At 42.8% G+C, this 7,008-nt stretch overlaps 1 protein-coding gene across 1 annotated transcript in view; it reads left to right on the top strand.

The window, feature by feature from the left end:
* Window positions 1-373: 373 nt before the first annotated feature.
* The window catches only part of RAPGEF5 (Rap guanine nucleotide exchange factor 5), a 237,837-nt gene continuing 231,202 nt past the window's right edge, over window positions 374-7,008 (top strand). Inside the window, exon 1 of the mRNA XM_067042648.1 lies at window positions 374-477. The gene's annotated coding sequence lies outside the window, so the exon portion shown is untranslated. The remainder of the gene's footprint in view (window positions 478-7,008) is intronic.

The following is a 7,008-nucleotide window of genomic DNA, read 5'->3' as shown; positions in this document are numbered from 1 at the left end:
ATGGACTGAGATCCTGAGGAACTCATGGAAGGTCTCTTCCAAATTAAGACAACAGTTAGGGGTTTGCTTGAACCTGGTAACTACTACTTTCCTTCTTAACAGAAATTTTACAAATCTAAATGATGAATGTGCTAATTACTGTCTGTCATGGGCTGAATTTCCATCCCCCTCCTCAAAATTCGCGTGTTGAGGCCCTAACCTCCAGTACTTCAGAGTGTGATTGTGTTTAGAGATAGGGCCTTTAAAATGGTAATTAAGGTTAAACAAGGTCATATGGGCGGATCCTAATTCATTCTGACTGTTCTTTTAAGAACAGGGAGTTTGGAGACACCAAGAGACACCAGGGATGGCCATGAAGAGAGAAAGGGCCACCTGAAGACACAGGAAGGAGATGGCCATCTACAAGCCAAGGAGAGAGGCCTCAGGAGGAACCTAACTTGCTGACACCTTGATCTTGGACTTCCAGCCTCCAGAACTGTGAGAAAATGAATTTCTGTTGTGCAGTGGTCCCCAACCTTTTTGGCACCAGGGACGGGTTTCGTGGAAGACATTTTTTCCACGGAGGTGGGGCGGGAGGGTTCAGGCGTAATGTGAGCGATGGGGGGAGGCAGATGAAGCTTCGCCGCTCACCTCCTGTTGTGCGGCCCCCTTCCTAACAGGCCGTGGACTGGTAGCAGCCCAGGGGTTGGGGACCCCTGCTGTTGTGCACGCTACCCAGTCTGTGATACTTTGTTACGGCAGCCCTGGCAAACTAATACATGCCTCTTTCCTTGGACCTTTGCCTCTTTTCAGTCATGTAACTCCAGAAAATAGGAAATGTGCATCTGCTTAAAGTAAGTGGGAGAAAAATGTACTTTGAGAGAAAGAGCATGTTTGCCTAAAAACTCTCTCTCCTGGTCTAGTATTTGGGGGATTTTCTGAGGGAGGTGTGTCTGGCAGATCCTGCCCATGTCCCCTTGGGTCTCATCACTGTAGCACACACCAGCCAGACGTTAAACTGCCAGCATCACATCAGTGTGTGTGGAGGTTTTATCCTGATGCCTGAAACCTACCCTGTCAGTGCTCAGTGTAGAATGGAAGTCCCGGAGAATTGATGCCCAATGACTCATGGTAACTGGAGTATAACTACCCCCAACTCCCTCACACTCAAACAGGGTAACTCTTATAACTCTACATTGGCTCCCAGAGTTCTGCAGCAGTATTAAGCTCCAGATTAAGATATCAAGTATTAATCTTTCTTGATAATGCACCTTTTCTTGGCTTCCTTCCTATCCCTGTTGAAGTTCTCCATCCTTCCATTGCTATTCCTGGGAGCATCTCCCAAGTAAACTACTTGCTCTAGAACTCTTATTTCAGGGTGTGATTCTGGGGGGACCAGATCTAGGGCAACCTGCTTTCTGGCTACCTGTGTGTGCATATGAAACGTCCATATTTAAAGATGCTGCTACGGTTTCTAATTTAAAAGTATGACACACTTCATTGCATTCTTTCTGTGGTAAGATGGTAAGTGGTCCATCAGCTGGTGAACCCTGGAGCCTCTCTTTGCAGGGAGGGGTGCTCTACAGTCCTGCCTTGTGGAAAAGCTTTTGCTTTAAATTAACCACTCTGCATTTTTTTTTTTTTTCATAAACGCAAAAGCCCAGTCCTTTCAGTGCTTATTGGATTTGATTAGCCTGTGCTCTTGCATCACATCTCCATGTTGGGTAGGTGTGTTTGCATCAGTGTAGAATGATTTTAATAAGTTGTCTTGTGCCTGAGCCACATATTTTCTTATAGGGCTGCTGTAACAACTGCTGTGTAGTTTTCTTTGTCCATGGGGGTGTGGTAGCGGGGGTTGCTTCTGAATTGGAGTCCAAGAGACTGTGAGAGAAACAGACTTCTTAGGAACAATGGAAGCTGCCCTGTGTGTGCAGTAAAGCTTCTGCTAAGGACCACTGACCCTAAACCTGCGTTACTCTCAAGCTGATGGAGTGCAGTCAGAGGTTGAGGTCTTCTCAGTGCTTACTCAGAACAATGCTAAGGACACTCCACACTAAGTAACTTTCAGCCTTCCAGGCTCCCTTAACCCTCTGAAAACTATTTGCAGCAAGACCCTCAGTTCTGGAATGAGGATGGCTCTGGGACAAGGCTCTAGATGAGCTCATTAACAAGGCCTCACCTGACCATGTGTGTAAGCTCTGCAGCTGTTTTGCCAGCAGGATCACTTATCTTTGCCCCAATAGGAAAGGTTCTGTCACAGAAGCTATTTCTCTGTTGCATCTTTTGTGAATCTTTTTCTATTAGTGCATTAATCCTGAGAAGTATTGCTGGCTTAAAGGCTTTATATGAAACATGCAGGGGTCCATCACTGTAGCATTTAATCACCTTCATTGCTACATGGTCTTCAGCTCAGGGCTAAAGACCAGAACCACAGTTTTAAAGAGCTGTGGCTGACTCACTCCACGCATCTCAGCCAACTTATTTACCTTCTTCTCATTTACTGGTAAAAAGGAAATAATAAAAGTGCATGGTACTCTACTATTTTCCATCTAATTATTTAGAAAAGCCTCCCCTGTGAATTGATTAAAGTATTTTATGGAGGGAAGTTTTCAAATAGGCTCTGGGTAAATCTACGAACTCCTGTAAATCCACCTGTTACCTCTAAATGGACTTCCTTTGAAGTAGGTCATTCTGTAAATTATGAGGACCTTAATCCTGTCTTTAGTTTAAGCATGTTTTGCAAGAAAATTTCTCCTAGCAACCTGTTGGGGTATTAGTTTGGCCCTGATGCCAACGGAGTTAGCATTGAACTGAGAAGCACAAAATCCCTTGTTTGGTTTCCCAGAATTTTTCCTAAAATTTAAAAATACTTTCTGTGTTTCTTTTGTTTTAGTAATGGCAAGTGAGTTTATTGGACGAAGGTTCCACATTGTTTTATTATCCTAGACAAAGGCATTGAGCTCCCAAACTGTTTGGGGCAGGTCATCAAAAGCAGCTCTCACCCCTGCCTGAATCCCCTTTCATCTTCCATTCCCCACATCATCATCTTGTTGGGTTTTGCTTCAATATGTTCAACTCTTCCTTTCCTCTCCATTCCTGCTTAGACTACTACTTAGTAGCCTCAGTTATCATCACCTCAACTGGGTCACTGTGATACCTCCAAGTCTGCCTCCTTGATCTTTTTTTTTTTTTTTTTTTTTTCAGTACGCGGGCCTCTCACTGTTGTGGCCTCTCCCGTTGCGGAGTACAGGCTCAGGACGCGCAGGCTCAGTGGCCATGGCTCACGGGCCCAGCCGCTCCGTGGCACGTAGGATCTTCCCGGACCGGGGCACGAACCCGTGTCCCCTGCATCGGCAGGCAGACTCTCAACCACTGCGCCACCAGGGACGCCCTGCCTCCTTGATCTTAATTCCAGATATTCTAGGCAACTCTGCTTCCTGTTTCTTGGCTAATTATCCCCAAGCATGCTTCCACCATGTCCGTCCCCAGCTAAGAAACATACTGTGCTCCCTATGGATTACCACACACCTTCCAATGTACTCCGCCTGACTTTCGAGGCCCTCCATATTCTAGCCTGTCCCTAACAGCCCAGCGTGCTCTCATTTTCCATTACTCAAGACGTTTTGCTTTTTCCTGTTACCATGAACAAGCCATGATCATTTCCAGGGCCAGTGGATAATGGGTGTGCAGCTTGTGTATAGCCCCCTGGCATTGGGCATCGTGCAGAGCTGGTCATTTCAACTTCCATGATTTTCTTTCCTCTCGCTGCTTGACTGTCTAAATCCTTCTCATTCTTCAACATGTCCCTGAGCCATGATGTCTTCCTTAACTCTGGGTGTTCTCACTGATCTCCTCTTCCTTTGAAATTCTGCAAGTCTTATAAGCTCTTCCCCCCAAAAGAGTTCTTAATAAGAGCTCCCCTGCTACAGAGGGCAAGAACCCCCAATTATTCATCTTTCCATCTCAGAACACAGTAGGGCTTAGTGACTATTGAATAGATTTCTCTTTTTTCAAATGTGATTGCTTTAACTCTCCCAACTATTTTCTGAGCTCCTTGAGGGAATGAAGGCTGTCATCCACATCTGTAGCTCACATGGGGCTGAGCGCAGGATTGATGTTCTATAAATATTGGTTGTCTGATTCCTGGGCATGATCTATAATTAAGCCAGAAAGAAAAAAGAACATCAAATGTTGATATGCTTCTTAGAGCAAAATCAGCATCACCTCTAGTTGGATTCCAGAGATATGTAACGTGAACAAAAAGTGTGTGATCTTCAAGCAGTAAGGCCCATTTCAGGAAGTTGTCCAAATTGTCCGGAGAGAATAATGAATTAATCATTTTTGTCACCAACAACAATAAAGTAGATTTCAAGCAAGGCAGCTTCAATTATTTAGAATACTGAGTAGCTATTCAAGGTTATTAATATTGCAAACTGAAAGGCAGAAACGCTAGAAATGCAACATTTCTGCCCTCTTGTTAGAGGCTGAAATTTTATGAGGTTTACCTGTTGTCATGGCAGAAAATTATTCTGAATACATATCCAACAGTAACTCTGAAGAGTCTTAAATTCTCTAGTAAATGCTCCAGAAAACAGCCACAAAATTCTGTCACCCCATCTGTCTTTTTCTTCTTATGGAGGATCTGTGCTGCCTTAGAAAGACAAATGCAAAATTGAAACAGAAAGCCAAGTAGCCTCCTGTAAATGCCTTCTTTACTATCTTCTCCTCTAGCATTTTCCCTGTCATATCTGATCCTGTGATGATTGTCACTTCTTCTTTGGGGGTATTTGTAGGATTTGAGTATCAACAGGATTGTCAGATTTCCACTTGTTTTGCCCTTTCCCAGACTGCCTTCAATCCCTCCCAAAACTTCTTTGCCAGCAGATACTGGTCCACCTGACCAACACCAGCGTGGAGTGTTAACTTATGTTCATTTTCAGGCTTATATCTTGTAGTGGTGGTGGTAGGGTGCTGGAGGGTGATCCACCTGTACTAGATAGGGGTCCACAAAAGAAGGAGGAAACCTTTAAATCGTAGTGGAATTCATAATTAATGCTGCAAATGTAAATGGGGCAGCTTACATCTGTCTTCATTTCTGGTCTATACACGCTCACATTTAGGGAGTTAGGCTCAGCCCAAGCGTCATGGGTCTTAGGAGTTTTTGTTCTTAGATTACCTACTTCGAAAATATGACGAAGCCTATGTTTCTTTCATCAGAGAAGTACACAGGCATTCTTCGTATGATTTCAGGAAGTTCCCAGACCTTCTAAAATCTATGTAGCCCAGATTGAAGAGAGTAATAAAGATACTTTTGAACACACCTGTACTCCTGACTGTGCCTGCATTGTTCTAGGTACTTTACACTTAATATCTCATGGATTCCCCACAATAATCTAATGAGGCAGGTCCTATGATTATCCTCATTTTGCAAATGATGGAACTGAGGCCAGAGACATAGCCCGTTCACCTTTCCACGATGCTTCCAAGTCTTCCCTATGATTTCATGGACTCTTGACTACATTTCTTCTTCTCTTCTAATGTCTACACCCCAAATAGAGATCTAAAAAGCATCTTGTCCATACAACTTGAGAAAAACTATTAAGACTTTACAAATATTAAGGCCTGTTGATCCTCTGAGTCTCCCTTGTAAATAGATATGAAATTCTGTTGTTACTATTGTGAATGGTATCTGAGAACATGTTTCAAATCTACATATTTGAAAAGTGAAAGGATATCAGTTTTGATCTGAAATCATAAAACTACAGTTCCGTGTAATGCCCATCATTGCAGAGAACAGCTCTGTAAGTGATGGGGAGTTCACACAATATTTGGAAGGAATGGCATTAGTCCTCAGAAAGTTTACAGCCAAAGGGGAGCCAGGGATAACAAATATGCACATAACCCAGTGGACCATGACCAAAATTGGCTCATCCTGAATCGACTGGAGAACAGGGTCAGATTCTCTCAGCCTTGACAATGCAGGTTTTGACATTTCATCAGGCATAATCAGAAACTTTATGACCAAAAGCTTTTCCTAGTTCTAAATCAATAGACATAAAAGAGCACCTGCAGATAAAAGATTTAGTTAGCAGCTCTGCTAATAGCAGTTGTGAATTTTTACCCCTTCAAGCATCTCTTCCTCAAGCCCTCTTTTCCCTCCTAAGGGACCAGGTCAGAGGGAGAGAATCAGATGAGCGTCACATTTTAATTTCCTAAGAAAGTTCTTCATTGCTGCTCTTATCAACATTACCTCTTTTAAGTAGGTTTATTTAGAAATAAAGATTGATATGTCAAGTGTTTCTCTCTATCTGGGCTTGATACAAAGCTTTAGATTAGAAAAACAAATTGGGGGGATTGCCTAGAACACATTCTTTCACAAAGTTTGTGTGCTTGTGAAAATGTGTGCAAAATTTCATGTTACTATCCAATCACCGTGTACTTGCATGTGTGTATCTGTGTGTTTGTGGGGAGATAATTTTGATTAGTATTTGCTATGGAATTTTTTAGGTTAGACCAGTTTTGAACATAGAATAGACAAGATTTATTAATAACAACAACACATATATTTCACTGTTTGCTAGGTGTTTTCATAGGCATTTTTTACTTTAGCCTTTATTACCATCCCACAGACTAGGTTTTATTATCCCGTTTTATAGATGAGGAAACAGGCTTAAAGAGGTGAAGTGCTTGGTGAAGGTCGCAGAGCTAATAAATCAAGAAATGTGGGACATGACCTAGGTTTTCTGATTGCACTTTCGGTGTTTGTTTTATTCCCCCATAGCTGTATTCAGAGTAGAAAGGATGAGGAAGTTATGTTTTGGGTGTTGGCAATAAAGAAGGTGCTTTGGGAATAACCTGTGTAAAGATTTGGGGTTTGCCTAGAGAGGGGATTATGTGGGAAAAGTTGGTGAAGATCATATCTAGACCATTGTTTGTTCACCAGGTCATGTGGCTTCCTTGGGCCTCACCTGGGATTTATCAACAGCAGCTCCAGCCACATAGAGAGCTGTGATTTAAAAGGTACCTCAT

The sequence above is a fragment of the Kogia breviceps genome, chromosome 9, assembly GCF_026419965.1.
Source record: "Kogia breviceps isolate mKogBre1 chromosome 9, mKogBre1 haplotype 1, whole genome shotgun sequence".
NCBI lineage: Eukaryota > Metazoa > Chordata > Mammalia > Artiodactyla > Physeteridae > Kogia > Kogia breviceps.
The sequence above is the reverse complement of the archived record's forward strand: the minus strand, read 5'-3'. Positions and strand labels throughout refer to the sequence as shown.